Here is a 16,607-nt window from a genome sequence, read left to right as displayed (position 1 = left end):
TCTGGGGAACAAGCCCGGGATAATTATTGATCGGGGTTACAATGGACTTCTGCCCTCGGCCTGAGAGCTAGAGGACCGGGAGCGCGGGCCTGGTTCCCAGCAGGAGGGAGGTGGGCGGGCCGTGGAGGGGGGGGGTTCCAATCGCCACGACCTCAGCTGCCCGCGCCCTGGAGCGGTGGTCGCCCCCACCCAAACAAAGCAGCGTGCGCCGGGCGGCCAGGCACGGGCTCGGCCAGCAGCGGGAGCGCGCGGCGCAGGCCCGGCCGAGCGCGCCACCCCGCCTCGCTGCGCGCAGTGGGTTCCGGGGCCCCGCAGGGCGGCCGCGCAGGGGGCGCGAAGGGACCTCGGGGCTGCGGAGCGCGCGCCGGGAGGAACCAGGAAGCAGGGCGCGCTCGGGGCTCCGGGCGGGCGCGCGTCCCCGGAGCCCAGGCGCGAGAGCGGCGCGCGCGCCCCCGTGGGCCCCGGCGGCGGGAGGAGAGTCGGCGGCCCAAGCCGTCACCCCGGGCGGGGAACGAGCGCTGGCGACGACGCGCGGAGGTCCTGCACGGGGAGGGAGGGAGCGAGCGGACGCGAGAGAGCTTGCGGGGCCGGAGGAACCGCTGGCTCCCGTGGGGGGCAGGACGAGGTAGGAGCTGCGCCCGGCGTGGGGCCGGGGGGCCGGGGAGCCCGGGCGGGGCCCCCGGTGCTCTTACTGCCTTGGAGCTGGCCAGGGCCGCGTCGCCGCCATCGCTCCGGGGCCGTGGGGAGGCCGCGGGGGCCGCGCGCCGGGCGGCGGCGGAGGGGCCCGGGGCGCTGGCGGGGGGCGCGAGGGGGGCGCGCGGAGGCCGCGGCGGGGGGCGCCGTAGATGCCGTGGAAAGTGTTCGGCGCGTGCGTGTCATGGTGGGTGTGTGAGGGACACCCCCCCCACCCCAGAGCCGATCCCCCTGGGAGCGAGGGGGGACTGCTGTCGGCCGCCCCACACCTTCCTGTTGCAATTCTGAAGAGTCTCGGCTCTCTCCCAGTTTTTCCTCTTATTATTATTATTATCCCTCCCACCCACCCCCTAAAGTGGGGTGCCGGAGACTCTGGGGAGAGAGATGAGCCCGGGGTGCAGTGGGGTGGGGGGTATTAGCAAAGCTTCAAGAAATAGCGCCTTATAAGGAGTCAAGACAACAAATACGAACATTTTGATAAGGCTCTGGGCTGCGGGATCCCACGTCAGGACCTGCCAGGCCTGGGCTTGTACGTGTGGTGGTGGGATGCGGGCTGTTCTCTCTCTCTCTCTCTCTCTCTCTCTCTCTCTCTCTCTCTCTCTCTCTCTCTCTCTCTCTCTCTCTCTCTCCCCCCTCTCTCTCGCTCCCCCTCTCTCTCGACCCCCCTCCCAGCCAGGGTTGAAGGGTGAAAAAAAAAAAAAGTGCTCCTGGTGTTGGGGGTAGATATGGGGAGTCGGAAGGAGAGCTGTCTTATCACAAAAGCTGGTCTGAGGCTAAAGGAATCTGGCAAGATGGTCAGAGTGATCAAGACAGGGGAAAAAAAAAAAAAGAACTTGTCCGGAGCAGGAGGCGTTTGCAGACACTTGTAGCCAGCAGTGATGGAAAAGGCGAAGAAGAAAAACAAGCGGGAGAGCTTGGGAAGCTGGGATTCATGAAAGCCACGCGGATTTTAAAGGCAGAAGGAGATCCGGTCTCTTGAGATCTCTTTCTCAAGGACCTATGCCCACATTTTGTGCTTGTCTTGCTGTGGGTAGTAATTTGCATTAAATAGTGGCAACTGGGTTATAGAATCTTAGATTTGGGGGAAGCCTCCACCCCCACCCCGGGATTATACTACATTCTTTTATTGTAAAAAATGAGAAAACTGAGGCCCAGATAGGTGGAATTAGTTGCCAGCTCAGGTCACTGTCTAGTAATTTAGGGACTGACACTTACCCTCAAGGACCCATCCCCTGCAGTGAAGCAGATCTTTGCCTAAGTAGGATCTATAGACTGGTTTTTGGAGTATCCTCAGTATCCCTTGAGAGGGCTAGTGTGTCACTGGGCTGATAGCTTTGTGCAGCCTTGTAGTAGTGGCATTTATCGTCTGCTTGTATCTTGGGTTTCCAAATCGGTTGGATAGCTACCTCGGCCACAATACGCTTTCAGCTGTTGAGTCTACATTATCTCACGTAGTTTTGTTACCATTCAATTAGGATATAGGACTTTGCCTTTTTGTTTTTTTGTTTTTCAAGATAGGGTTTCTCTGTGTAGTTTTAGTGGCTATCCTGGATCTCACTCTATAGACCACGCTGGCCTCGAACTCACAGAGATCCGCCTGGCTCTGCCTCCCGAGTGCTGGGATTAAAGGCATGTGCCACCACCGTCCGGCTAGGGCTTAGCCTCTTCTTACCTCAGTGTTTTTTGATGCTCACTGTCTATAGGGTATATTTCATTTATGTATTATTTATTTCCTGTTTCTCTGATTTCATTTGTGAACACTGAATTGTTTTTGAACCTTTTTAGTTGGGGGAATTCTGTTGATTGGCCCGGCTATGTTTATGTGTTTGTTTGGTAGCAAAATTTTCATCCTTGTGAAAGAATACAGTTGTTAAAATTGATGGTGCTAAATGGGGAAGGGGCTGGTGGTTTTAAGAAAAAAATTCACCACACAGCCCTTAGTAATAGATGTCCGCCCAGTTAAAACTTCACTGTACCTCTGGCTAAATGTCCCTGGAGGCTGGCCTGTTTCCTGTAGGCGTGGAGGATGGTAAGTTCAAGCACAAGTTGAAATACAGTGAAGGCATGGAAAGTTCTCTCCATCTCTTCTTCTCCTCGCCCCTCCCATCCCCTTCTTCCCCCTCACATCAGAAAGAAAACTAAAACAAGAGTTGATTTCTGTCACTTAGCAGTTTGGTGATTGCAGAACTCAGAGCTAAAATCCTCCAAAAATTTTGGCTGGACCCAGTGATCTCTCCTTCTGCCTCATTCTTACCTTCCCTGTTTTCTTGTTTCTGCCAAGAAGCTATTAGAATATGTTACGTTGACTTGAAGATGGGTATGTCTCTTAGATGTGTACTTCATAATATATAGAGGAGGAGAAAAAGGTACTATCAATGCTTGAAGTATTGCAACATAAATATTTTGGCCAACACTTCCTATAGGCTGACTTCTCATTTCACCTCCATTTTCTTATGATTTCTCTTCTTCCTCCTCCTTCTCCTACACAAAGACCACATCAAGATTAAAAGTATCACTTACTGCTTCTTGGTCCATGTTTAATTTTTCCCTCCCAATGATGTTAGAGTTAGTCTGTGTTTGTGTCGGGCTTCTACAGACAAATCCTTTGGCTTATGATGACGTTGGCAGGTGGTACCTGTGGCCTCACAGCAAAAGGAAGGTGATTAAAAAGAAGTTAATAACATGTTTAGAGCTGATGTTAGTTGGAAGTGGGTTCAGTGGAAGCCTCAGTGTTCTAGCGCCCTACAAGGTGTGTGTCTGCAGAGTCACGCTCGGATGTGTGGACTCCGTTGTGTTGACGTCTTGCCTTTCTTTTGGAGTGTAGGTGACCATAGAATTCCTACCAAGAAAGCATGCACACTGAAGACAGAACAAAAACCAGTTATTTTGTTGTTGTTTGAGCATTCGAGAATTTTTTTTTAAACTACCTGAGGATAATTCCAAGTTACTTCCAGTTACCGAGTTCTTCTGAAGACTATTCTCGTACTGTGTAGTGACATTTCAGAGTCCTTTGATTCAGGAACTTCCGTCTTCCTCGCCTTCCTCCCCCTTCTTCTCCACCTCCCTTCTCTGGTTTTTGGTTTTGGTCTTTGCCCTAAAGGAGGGCATGGGGGTGCATGCTTATAATTCTGGCTGCTAAGGAAGCTGAGGCAGGAGGGTTCAGAATTTGAGGCTAGCCTGGGCTAATAATCAAGAATCTGTCTCAACATAAGGAAAAAGAATTTGGGAGGAGTGTGTGGCTCAGTGTCTACAGGTGGCTCTGTATCCCCAATGCCAACAGTCTCAAAGTGCCACTCTTCCCACGCCTGTCATATTTAAAGGAATAGGTTTTTTAATCTTTTTTTTTTTTTTTTTTTTTTTTTTAATTTGAGACAAGGTCTTACTCTGTAGTCTAATCTGGGTTTGAATTCGTGACATTTTTCCGGCCTCAGCCTCCCAAGTACTGGGATTAGAGGCATGAGTCAACAGGTCTACCTCCATCTTTTTTTTTTTTTTTTTCAATTTTTGTGAATAAAACTGTTCTAAAACCAGAAGAGCCTTTTTCCTCTAGAGTGGTATGAACTCAACAGTTCTGTACTTATTTCTGGGAATAAGAAAGTCAGATTTAACAATCTAGTTTCCATTGATTAGGCAGGTTTTTTTCTCTTTTTCTTTCTTTCTTTCTTTCTTTCTTTTTTTTTGGGGGGGCTACGTTTAAATTGTAAACATCATAGTGAAATTTTTAAAAAAAAATTTAATTTGTCCCCAATTATAATGGCTTTATTTGAAGTAAAATATTGACAATGGATATGTTATTAAGGATAACTCTTTAGTACTTCAAACAAACAACAACAACAAAAACCAAGGCATGATGGAGATGACTTAGTGTATCAAAAATCTATGTTCTTGTTACTCATCCAGAGAAAGGAACACAGCATGTGTGAGATCTTTAGTTGACACAATGCGACCCTCACTTTGGTGTCTTACATGACATTTTATTACTCTGGTTAGTTTGTCAGCACCCATGATCTCCTTGGAAGGTATTTTTTGAGGTTTGCTTTCCTTTTTTCCCCCATCTTTTAAATGGCAATATTGGGGTGGGGGGTGCTTCCTGTTTATATTTTCAAAATTAGGTCCACATGTTAACTTCTCGCGGGGTCATGATTTTACTGTAAACACGCAAAGACAAGCGTCAGATGTCATGTGCTTTGTCTTTGACTAGCTGTCCTGCTTCATGGAACAGCATCACTGAGCTCAGTCCAAGACCCAGTTGGGAACACAAGGCATTCTTGAATCTTTTCCCATCTTTCTTCAAGGCGGAGCACTTTTGGAAGGAGCCTGAAAGCAGCCACCACAACAGAGGCACAGTTAGTGGAGAAATGGGGCCGTCCATTGCCAGCTCTTCTCTCCCGTGGCCTGGAAGTCACAGCATGAAGTTAGAGTGGAATGTGGGTGCTCCAAGGAGGGGCCGCCCCAGTGCGGGAGCTAGAGACCCTTGTGCAAGGGCTCCAGAGGCTTTCTCGACACACAGTGTCATGGAGGATGAACTAAGGACCGAGGGAAAAGCAGGTCTCGAAGTTGATCTCTGGGGGAATCACCCTCAGCCTTAAAGCTCTCGGTTGATCCTCTGGGATGGCTGTCTCCCCCCTGCCCCTCCCTCTAGGTCAGTGGTTCTCAACCCGTGGGTCGAGACACCCCACGCGGGCGCTTGATCCTTTCACAGGGGTTGCATATCAGATATTCTACATATCAGATATTTACACTACCGTTCATAACAATAGCAAAATTACAGTTGCGAAAATAGCAATGAAATGATTTTATGGTTGGGGACAGGGGACACCACAACATGAAGAACTGTGTTGAAGGGTCTCGGTTAGGAAGGTTGAGTGTCACTGCTCTAGGGTCTTATGTAGCCCATCCTGGCCTTGAACTCTGTAAGTATCCCAGGATGGCCTTGAACTTCTGATCCCCCTGTTCACCTCCCGAGTGATAGGATAACAAGCTTGCACCATCAGACCTGGTTTGACCCAGTGCTGGAGGGCAAAGTAAACACCCTACCCATTAAGCTGCATCCCCGGACCCCCTCAGTGGTTTATTCTAGAACAAGTCCCTGTGAATCTCAATGCTGGAGAGTTCTGTGGAGCGGTGGGGAGGACTCAGCGTGTTGTTTCTGTTTCCCTGTCTCTTTACTAACTTTCTTCTAAATAGCGCAATGACTAAATAGACTCGGAACTGACTCGGCTCCTGGTGTGTCTGTGGTTTCAAGGCAGTTTCTCTCTTCTATATTTTCTTTTGGATCACAGTTCCAAAAGAAATAGCACTGTGGCGTGGAGCAGAGTTGGGCACAGTGAAATTTGCAAAGGGAGTTAAGCCTCGGAGTACCTTGGCCTCCTGTTCCCTCCATACCAGTGTCCAAGAAAGAACGGGTTTAAATTGGTCTCACAGGGTATTTTCTTCTTTGGGTTTAATTACAGTAATTACTCCCATTTCCCCTTGTATTGTGCCATGAAGATGGAAAATCCGGGGACTGGTTGAGGGACCACTTGTCTCTTCCCACCCGTCCTCTTGCTAAAGCTGCTACCTCTCCCCTCCATTAATACTTCCATTGCCTCTGGCACACTGAAGAGCCCTTTAAAATTCTGCACATTTCTGTTATGAAGAGAAATAGCTGCATATTCTATGCACTGCTAGGTTTTTTTTTTTTTGAAGTACTTGTACTGACTCATTTTAAAAATTATACTAAGATAGAGAGTATGGTTTGACAGCAGTAATGAGATTCTGAGAAAATATGAAAACTTTCCTTTCTGACTGGTTATAGAAAGGTTGGGGAAGACAGGGGGAAACACATCAATGAGCAGTCAATTATTGTTATTTGTTGGGATTAATTTGGTGACTAACATTTTCAATGCCCATTGGGCTAGTAGATATGAATTTGGCCTTACTCTGTAGCAATAAGAGGACAAACCTCGGGCTTTTCTGATACTGCTTGTTTTTCCCTAACAGGGGATTTCTTTGCATATGGGGATCCAGGCCAAGGTTGCCAGTCATAGCCACGTGTGTGATTTATATTAAAAATAATTGTTTAAGGCCAGGTGTGGTAGCACATATCTTTAATCCCAGCAACAGGGAGACAGAGCCAGGGGAATCTGTGAGTTGAAGCCACATTGTGAATTCCAAGCAGCCAGAGCTACATAGTGAGATCCAGTCTCAAATGTCCTTGTTATTTATTATTATTATTATTTAATATTGTGAGTTACAGTACTGTATAACATGGTCTTTCAAGTAGATACACTAATTATATAATAATTATTTTGCCATCCTTTAAGAAATAAATAGCAAATTAAAGAATACTTTATATCCAAACTCAGAACTGGATAAAATGTTCCGGTGCCCTAAATTCATAGAAAGATTATGAGAATAGCTGGGCGGTGGTGGTGCATGCTTTTAATCCTAGCACTCAGGAGGCAGAGGCAGGTGGATCTCTGAGTTCGAGGCCAGCCTGGGCTACAGAGTGAGTTCCAGGAAAGGTGCCAAAGCTACACAGAGAAACCCTGTCTTGAAAAACCAAAAAAAAAAAAAAGAAAGAAAGAAAGAAAGAAAGATAGATTATGAGAATAATACCTAATGCTTACTATTCATGTTCAGTGTGTCAAACAGACACTGTTACAGGTGTGTGTGTGTGTGTGTGTGCGCGTGTGTGTATGCATGTCAGGTCTTAGCTTTTGAGATAGGACTTGTCAGTGGCCAGGGGCTTACTAGATTGGGTTTGGATGTCTGGCCAGTGGTCCTCAAGGGCTGGGGTCCTCCTTTCTCTACCCTCCCAGGTTGGGATTTCAGATATGTACTACCATGCCCGCCTTTCTTATGTAGGTCCTAGGAATTGAACTGAGGTCCTCATGTGTGTGTGGCAAGTGCTTTGCACACGGAGTCATCCCCCAGCTTCCTATTGCTTGTGTTTTATGATCCTCAGAGGAATGGATATTATCTCCAGATAAAAATGAAGAAATGACCACAGAGAAATTAAGTAACTCATCCAAGGTCACACTGCTTGTAACCACAGGACTCCGGCTAAACCCTGACCCATCCTTAACCACTGCGCTCAGGGACAGCAGCAACCTGCAGCTTTGGAATGACACAGTGTTTCCTTAAACCTGCTGTTTCTTTATTTTTCCATAGGAGAGGAGTTATAAGCTCCCCTTCAGCCTCTGCATACAGACAGAAGGATGCTTTGTGCTATGTAGTAGCTTAGTTGATGTGAGATATGCCTCCTTACAGAGAACAGAGTGTCTGGCTCACTTTATTTACAATTTTAGTTTGGAGGGACTTAAAGCTTCTGTTCTTGTTTCACTGAAGCTTTTTAGAGCTTTCAATTACAAGTTTCTGAAATACAGCGATTTACAAGTGTTACTTATATGGGGTAACTTCTTTTAAAAGAAAGTATGTATGTGTGTGTCTGTGTGTTTGTGCAAGTGAGTGCAGTGTGTGTCTGTGTGTTTGTGCAAGTGAGTGCAGGGCCCAAGGCCAGAGGCGTTGGATCCCCTGAGGCTGGAGTTATGAGCTGCCTCAGGTGGGTGCTGGGAACTGAACCAGAGTCCTCTGCATGAGCAATGTGTGCTCTCACCTGCTGAGCCGGCTCTCTAGCCCTTTGAGGCATCTTTCGAGGGAGCTGAATGAATTAATGTGCAGCTAGACCAAAGCAAAGGCCGATAGAAGTTCCCCAAGCTGGGACGTGGATGTGACATTAAATCTTAGAGACAGAATTCACAGCCCTGAAAGGATGTGACATAAATTAGGGAGTTCAAGTCACTGTGGAGGAAATCTGAATCCCCTAGGCAGAGTCTACCCCTCTTCAAACAAATAGAGGATGTCAGCATCTGTGATTGTCACTGTTACCTTTGACCGGTTGGATTTTCTCTGAATGTTGACAAAAGTTACATTGTCAGTGGAAAAACCTTAATGTGAGATGTCTGTAAGTCAGACTTTCCCTATGCTCTGTGCAGTGAGAGCCTCCAGCTCAAGCTGTTCTCTCTGTGTTTTCCCTCTTGTGTCTACTACCTTTGAAAGACTTAGTGGGGTTTTCCAACATTTAGGTGAGAGTGAATGAGAAAGGCTGTGAAAACTCACTCATAGCCGGGCGGTGGTGGCGCACGCCTTTAATCCCAGCACTCGGGAGGCAGAGGCAGGCGGATCTCTGTGAGTTCGAGGCCAGCCTGGTCTACCAAGTGAGTTCCAGGAAAGGCGCAAAGCTACACAGAGAAACCCTGTCTCGAAAAACCAAAAAAAAAAAAAAAAAAAAAAAAAGAAAACTCACTCATGTTGTCTCAAATGCAAAGCCTGTAGAAGGGAGAGCACGGTTTGGGGATGTGTAGGATTTTAAAAGTCCAGCCCAGGCCAAATGTCTTGAATAAACTACACTCATATCATTTATTGGAGTATAACAACGTGCTTGCCACAGAAGGGAAACACAGGACAGTTAATCCGTTAAATTACTAAACATTGGACTTTATCAGTCCTAAAATATGTGCCCGATTGCTACAGTTTTAAATAGGCAAAAATGTTCTCTCAGAAATAATGTTACTGTTTGTTTGGTTGTTTTTATTTTTATGCTTTTGAGGGAGGGTCTCACTATGTAGTCCAGGCTGACCAAATACTCTCAGTGGAGCCTAGGTTAGCTTCCAGCTTGTAGGAGGCTCAGCCCTCTAAGTTAGGTACTACACTTCTCTTAGAGTCAAGCCCATTACATATTTTGGTTTTGTTTAATATAGTGTGTGTGTGTGTGTGTGTGTGTGTGTGTGTGTGTGTGTGTGTGTGTGTGTTGCTAGAAATAGAATCCAGAGATTTGTGCACATTAAGCAAATCAAGTACTCTACCACTGAGTTCCGTTGTCAGGCCCTGGTCATGTTTTAGGCTTGGGAAATGTAGCAAACCTGAGAGTTGACAGGGATGTACAGTTGTAACAGAAGGAAGCAGTTTGCTTCCTGGGTTAGTGTCTCAGGACCCGGTTTGCAGTGAGACTCAGCAGGCATGGAAGACCCCTCCATATAGGCATCTGATGCAAATGTCCCCTGCCTGACTTCTTCTGTGGCTGTTGTTTTAGTCTGTAACGAATGTGTTTGGAAAACCTGAATGTGCTGGTCTTGTCCAGAGGAGTTGATCTTTCAGTGAGTTTGAGTAAGTATCAGGCACCGATCGGGTGTCTCAAGTCCGTTGCCCCTCCTTCTAACTGTTGAAGACCTCAAAACAAAATAGAAAATATTTGGCTTCCTGAATGACATGACTGTAACTCACAAGTGAGCCGGCGATGAGGTGTAACCCTCTGATTTTGCAATACCAGAGCAGAACACGTAATGTCAAAGGGCTGGGCACTTAAGCAAGATAACCTACCACCACAGGACTTGGGGTTTGGCTCCAACAGTGTGCCGCTTGTGGCTTTAAGTTTTAATTTATTTTTTAATCTTTTGTGTGTGTGTAGTGCTGATAATTGAACCCATGGTTTCATGCCTATAAGGCAAACATTCCAGCAGCTGGACTATATTCCCAGGAACCGATTCTGCATCTGTATTTATTACCCAGATAGGAGATACACCATAGGTCTGTAGTGAGCGTAAGCTAGAAAAGTTGTGAAAATGAATGACATTTGGAGAAGACAAATGTAGATTTTATGAAATAATTTATAAAAGGAAAAAAATATATTTAAAGACAAATAGTAAAACAAAACAAAACATTTATACTCCAAGTGTCAGAAGTCAAAATGATAGCCTAAGAAAAAATGGTGCCCTCATTACAGGATTATAGATTAATATATCTATATTAATAATTCATGTCTATATAATTTATATAAATAATAAGGAAAAGATGGACCCTAAAGCGGAAGTAGGACGAAAGAGAAACATGGCTAATATGACACTCAAAAAAAAAAAAAAAAAAAAACCATGAGCAGTGGATTGGGGAGGAGGGGAGGGGAGGTGGGGGGAAGGGACAGGGAGGTGGGGGCGGAGGGGAAACTAGTCAGGGTGTAAAATACATAAATTCAATTAAAAAAATCAACTTTTTCGAGTTAGATCTACAAGGACTAATAATATTACAAAAATACAGTGTTTGGGGGTGAGGGGCTGGCACCCTTGGTGACTTGTGTCAGAGAATTAGTGGCCTAAACTGTCCCTCACATGTCTGTTTACACAGTGTAGTGTCACTTGGCTATTTCAAACCTTGTCATAAAACTATTTAATGATTACATAAAGTTCATAATACATTCTTAAGTGAAAAAAAAAACCAACATTTTTATACACACAATTTTACTTAGAAAAAAAACACAAACAAGTCCTGAAAGTGTTTTCTGGGTTGCAGGATTTCAGGGCTTTGGGCGGGGCATTTTCCAGCCCCTTCCATCCCCCTGTAGCAAACGGATAACAACCAGTATTTTTTGTTGGCTGGTTTTAAAAATGGCTTTTCTGTGTTGACTCATCTTAGAATATAAAACTTGTTTTTGTTTTCAGTGACGTTTCTGCAGAATGTCTACCAGCTGCTGCTGTGGGGCATTTTCTTGTGGAAGGGCTCTGTGTAAATCGTCTTCGTTGTAGTCGATATTTTCAGAATTGCAAGAACGTGAATTTGAGGACAGAGTTTGTTGCTGTTCTCGGTGAAATGACCTGTATTTTTCGGTAGACACCGATGAGTCACCCTGTTTTGTAAATATAATAAATGATATTGTTCCATCTGCGCCCGTGTCTTGCCAAGCTCCCGTTTATTTGGTGCTGGAGACGTGTACTTGTGTTTTTCAACTTCTGTGAAATTTGTGTGTCTTGTGTGATATTTCCATTGTTTTGCGTTCATCTGTCATGGCTTCTGGGGGTGTTTATTGTACTCACTTGGGAACGTCTGCTAGGGACACTCTTCAGGGAGAGTCTTTCTTGGCCATTTGTCGTTGCCGATACCTGAGGCTTGTGTTCTCCCTTGACTAGACCCACGTTGGTTTCTTTGTGACTTTGTACACAAAAACATTTTTTTGCCGTTTTGAAGAATGACAGAAGAGAACTAAGAATAAGTCGCAAGGTGATGAGGCCAATGGATTCTGGAGCACAGCTCTCCCAGGCTTATCACAGCGGATCGAGCACGGTGCCCACTGTATGGAAATGCCTTTGAGCCAGCAGACCTGTTCATTTCATTGAAAATAACTAGAAGTCTGTTTTCCCTTGGGTTACACTTTATAATTTATTGTAATGGAATTTGCTATACTAGAATTTTATTTTAATCCAATTTGGGCAATAATAAAATAAATCACATTCATTCCTTTTAGTGCTTTTCAAATCTAAATCCATGATATTTAAAATAAATACATGAAAACAAATATTTTTATGTGTTGAAGACAAGGATTGACTTTTCTTTTTTGGAGACAGGATCTCACTATGTATCCCAGGTTGGCCTGAAATTTGCTGTGTAGACCAGACTGGCCTCCAACTCACAGAGATTCATCTACTTCTGCCTCTTGCTCATGTTCAAAAACAAAAGTACTGTTATTGACTTTGGGGGGTTTTGTTTGTTTTTATTACCCCTTACCTCATCTGCCTCTAAAATACACTTATATCATTTAAATAAAAATTGTATTTTTTTGGTGGGGAGTGGTAGCACACATGTTTAATCCTCGAACCTGGAGACAGAGGCAGGTGGATGTCTATGAGTTTGAGGCCAGTCTGGTCTACAGAGGGAGTTTTAGGCAAGTGAGGGCTACACAGTAAGACACATCTCAAAAGAAAAATACACTAAATCATATTTTCTTTGTGTTTAGTTCATTTATTATTGCTATTTTTGTTGGGCTCTTGATTTATTAATAGGATACTCTGATAACCAGTTAGAGTAATTTTTCCCTTAGTTAGTAATTTTCCCAGACTCATTTTCACAAGACCATGAGATGTTTTAAAAATCCATATAAATTTGGGACCTCAAGCTTGATATCATATATTTTACAATATGACACCAGTAAATTGTAGAGTATATTTTAAAATCAATATAAAACTGATCTGCTGCTCTCTTCATTTAGAACTAACTCCTTGGTTGTGACCTAGTATTTATTTGACTTTTTAAACTTAAATGACAAGTCTTTCCCCAAGTTTGTACATTTAATCTCCAATAAAGGAGCTCAAATGTACATAAGATTCAGGAGACGCTTAAAAAACAAAAAAATAAAAATAAAATAAAAGCCCTAATTTGGAGGCAAGGCATGGTGGCGCACACTGGAGACAGAGGCAGGCGGATCTGTGTGAGTCCAAGTCCAGCCTGCTGTGTGTAATGAGCTCCGGGCCAACTAAGGCTACATAGTGAAACCCTGTCTCAAAAAGAAGACGATAGGGGTGGGGAGGGAGAGGGCACCGAGGAGCTGGCCCAGTGGTTAAGAGCACTGGCTGCTCTTCCAAAGGGCCCAGGTTTGATTCCCAGCACCCACACGACAGCTCACAAACTGGTCTATAACTTGTTCCAAGTGATCTGTTGCCCTCTTCTGGCCTCTATGAGAATTGCATGTACTTAGTGTGCAGACATACATGCAGGCAAAACACCCATACACATAAAAAAAATTAACACATACATAATTTCCAAAACACAAAGCCTAGTTGGGGAAGTTAATCATAAAATTTTCTTCAGAACTCTTAGTCTACTTTTTTGTCTCTTAGTTGCTATGGACCTTTTCAGGAGATCTGCATATACATATGTGTTTACATAAAGTAAGTAAAGAAATTTATCCCTAAAGTTTTGGTTAATTGTGTTATCAGGCAAAGTATGACTTAGTCGGAACCAAGTTAATGTTTCTGAACAGTGACTGATTGGGCTATGTAATCACATTTGCTTTTCAAGGTCAAGGTAGACAAATTGACCCATTAAACTATATAACCCAACGGTTTCAGCTGTTTGAGAACCAGGGAGGGGTTGTCAAGATTCTAATGAAACTATTAATTGTCTATTCCAGTAAAATATACAGAAAAATTTAACCTGCAGCTTAAGGGGTTTGTAGACTCAGGTTAGGATCTTACAGGGGCAGATAACAGAGCTAAGGGAGTTTACGAAGCAGTGACGGTGGTCCAAATGTGTGCTTAAAACAAACCTCCAATTTGGTTTTACTTGGGGACTCAGATGTGTGTCCCTGGAGAAGCCTATAAATATCAGTGTTCAGCTTTTTTTTTTTGGTTTGTTTTTGTTTGTTTTTCGAGACAGTGTTTCTCTGTGTAGTTTTGGTGCCTGTCCTGGATCTCGCTCTGTAGACCAGGCTAGCCTTGAACTTACAGAGATCTGCCTGCCTCTGCCTCCTGAGTGCTGGCATTAAAGGTGTGCACCACCGCCACCCAGCCAGCGTTCAGCATTTTAAAGGTTTGTATTCCATTGTGTATCTCTACCATACTAATATTTAACCCACTAATAAATGATACAATAAATAATAATTAATAGACGTTTAGGTTGTTTCCAGTTTTTTAATTTGATGAACATTGTGGTGGAGACTTAGCTTAAGTGGATTTTTTTTTTCACCTCCATTGGACTATTCTCTTTAATGAAATTTCTAGGATGGAGCTGCTGAGTCCTTTGCATAAACAGTGACAAACTTCTCCAAAAACTAGCCCAGTCCATTAACTGATACATGCCAAGGTGTCTCCATTTCCATAACTGAGTGCGGCACCCTCTGTGGTTCTGCCAGCCTTATGGACTGGTCTACTTCTGCATTGTTTTGGTTTCTGGCAAGGCTGGACCATTTTCTTCCTTCTTCGTGGTTTTCCTTTTTGTATCTATCATCTAATGAAACCCTTCCCGATGCTCTGTTTTTATTTTATATATTATGGATTTTTCTTGAATTTTTGCTTTTTGGCATTTAACTTTGTGTAAAATGCTAAAATATTGTATAGTCTAGTTTAATTCTTCCAGCCAGGTTGTGAAGACATACTTATAAAAAAAAAATCCCTACCAAAAGATTGCAAAATTATATTTGCATTCTAAAATATTGGGGGGGTGTGGCTGGTGAGATGTCAGGTAAAAATGATTGGCACAAAATCCTGGAAAGCTGAGTTCAGACCCACGTGAAGGCAGAGGGAGGGGGCAGACTCCTGAGGACTGTCCTCTGACTTCCATATGCATCCCATAGCATGTGTGTGCCCCCCCCCCACACACACACACACATGCGCGAGTGGATAATACAAAAAAGTTTTCATTCTTTTTGAGGGGCTGTGGAGATCAGCGTTGAACAGCGTGGGGGGCTCTTGCCGAGGACCTGAGTTCAGTTCCCAGCAACCCTGTCAGGTGGCTCACAACTGCCTGTAACTCCAGCTCCAGGGGGATCTGATGCCCCTGGTCCCAGCAGGCAGCTGCACTCACGTGTGCTTACCCCTCCCCCCATAACTAGAAATAAAATAATATTAAAAAATTTATTCTGTTTTTTCACTTACTAAATGAGAAGTGAGAGGAAATTAGTGGGTTTTTTCTTAATGATAATGACTAATATGTGTGTATATGTTATATATAATTTTATATAATTATTTTTTGAGACAGGTTCTCACTATAGAGCCCTGGCTGACCTATAACTCACTTGTAGACCAGTCTGGCCTTGAACCCACTGAGACTAGCCTGGACTGCATGACAAGCCCCAATCTCAAAAAAGTGGTTTTTTGAGGTTTTGTTCTTTTAGTTTTGCTGGATCTTTAGATACATTCTGTAGAGACTATGTAACAGAACAGCAATTTTTTGTTTTGTTTTTGTTTTTCAAGATAGGGTTTCTCTGAGTAGTTTTTGGTTCCTGTCCTGGATCTCACTCTGTAGACCAGGCTGGCCTCAAACTCCCAGAGATCCACCTGGCTCTGCTTCCCGAGTGCTGGGATTAAAGGCGTGCACCACCACCCGGCTCAGAACAGCAATTTTTAAAAAGAGTGCCTGCACTTTGAACTCAAACACCGTAATTTCATTCTAACATTTCAGTAAATACAGGAAAACGTCTCCAGAACGGCTCTGAAGGTTTCTCCCAAGTGAAGCATACACCAAAGTATCAATGTTATGAGTGAGATTTTTTTTTTTTTTTTTTTTTTTGAGACAGGGTTTCTTTGTGTAGCTTTGCGCCTTTCCTGGAACTCACTTTGTAGACCAGGCTGGCCTCGAACTCACAGAGATCCGCCTGCCTCTATGAGTGAGGTTTGTATGAACTAGAAAACTGCAAACACGGAGTGTATAGGAAAAGTATTTCTGTTCTAAACTAGCACTCTCTGCTACAAATAGAACAGAATGGTTATGTCTGCGCAAATGCAATTGCTTAGTAGTCATCATTTCAGACAGTAAAAGAGCAAAGTCAGGCACAGTTCATTTTAAGCTGGCCGTAGGGGTCCACACCTGTAATCCTGGCTCAAGAGGCTGAGGCAGAAGGATCACTATCAGTTTGAAGCTAGCCACAACAACAGAGTGAGACCTTGTCTCAAAACAAACACATTGTCATGTAGCCCCCAAAATAAAAAATGTTCAACATGTGATCAATATGAAAATTATCGTGAGATATTTTACATTCCATTTTTTGTACTTAGTTCAGAAATTCACCCTTATATAACATCTCAATTGAGATGTAAAATTTTTACCAGCAGTGATTAAATTGTTCAGAGTTTATAAAACTTTTTTAAAGTTTGTTTGTTTTTTAAAAGTTTTTTAAAGGGTTTCTCTGTGTAGCCCTGGTTGTCCTGGACCTGGCTCTATAGACCAAGGTAGTCTTTTTTTTTTTTTAAAGATTTATTTATTTATTTATTATGTATACAGTATTCTGTTTGCATGTATTCCTGCAGGCCAGAAGAGGGCACCAGATCTCATTACAGATGGTTGTGAGCCACCATATGGGTGCTGGAAATTGAACTAAGGACCTCTAAAGAACACTCAGTGCTCTTAACACAGACATCACTGCACTCTGGTTTAGAAGCTGTTGTCCCCAT

The 16,607-nt window shown here is 44.0% G+C and overlaps 1 protein-coding gene across 2 annotated transcripts in view; it reads left to right on the top strand.

The window, feature by feature from the left end:
• The first annotated feature begins 487 nt into the window (after positions 1 to 487).
• Positions 488 to 16,607, top strand: part of Stat5b (signal transducer and activator of transcription 5B) — a 72,750-nt gene continuing 56,630 nt past the window's right edge. The window contains exon 1 of one of the 2 annotated variants that reach the window (XM_076543402.1): positions 488 to 625. The gene's annotated coding sequence lies outside the window, so the exon portion shown is untranslated. The remainder of the gene's footprint in view (positions 626 to 16,607) is intronic. The other variant, XM_076543404.1, reaches the window with a different exon arrangement.

Source organism: Peromyscus maniculatus, chromosome 8, assembly GCF_049852395.1.
Source record: "Peromyscus maniculatus bairdii isolate BWxNUB_F1_BW_parent chromosome 8, HU_Pman_BW_mat_3.1, whole genome shotgun sequence".
Classification (NCBI taxonomy): Eukaryota; Metazoa; Chordata; class Mammalia; order Rodentia; family Cricetidae; genus Peromyscus; species Peromyscus maniculatus.
The sequence above is the reverse complement of the archived record's forward strand: the minus strand, read 5'-3'. Positions and strand labels throughout refer to the sequence as shown.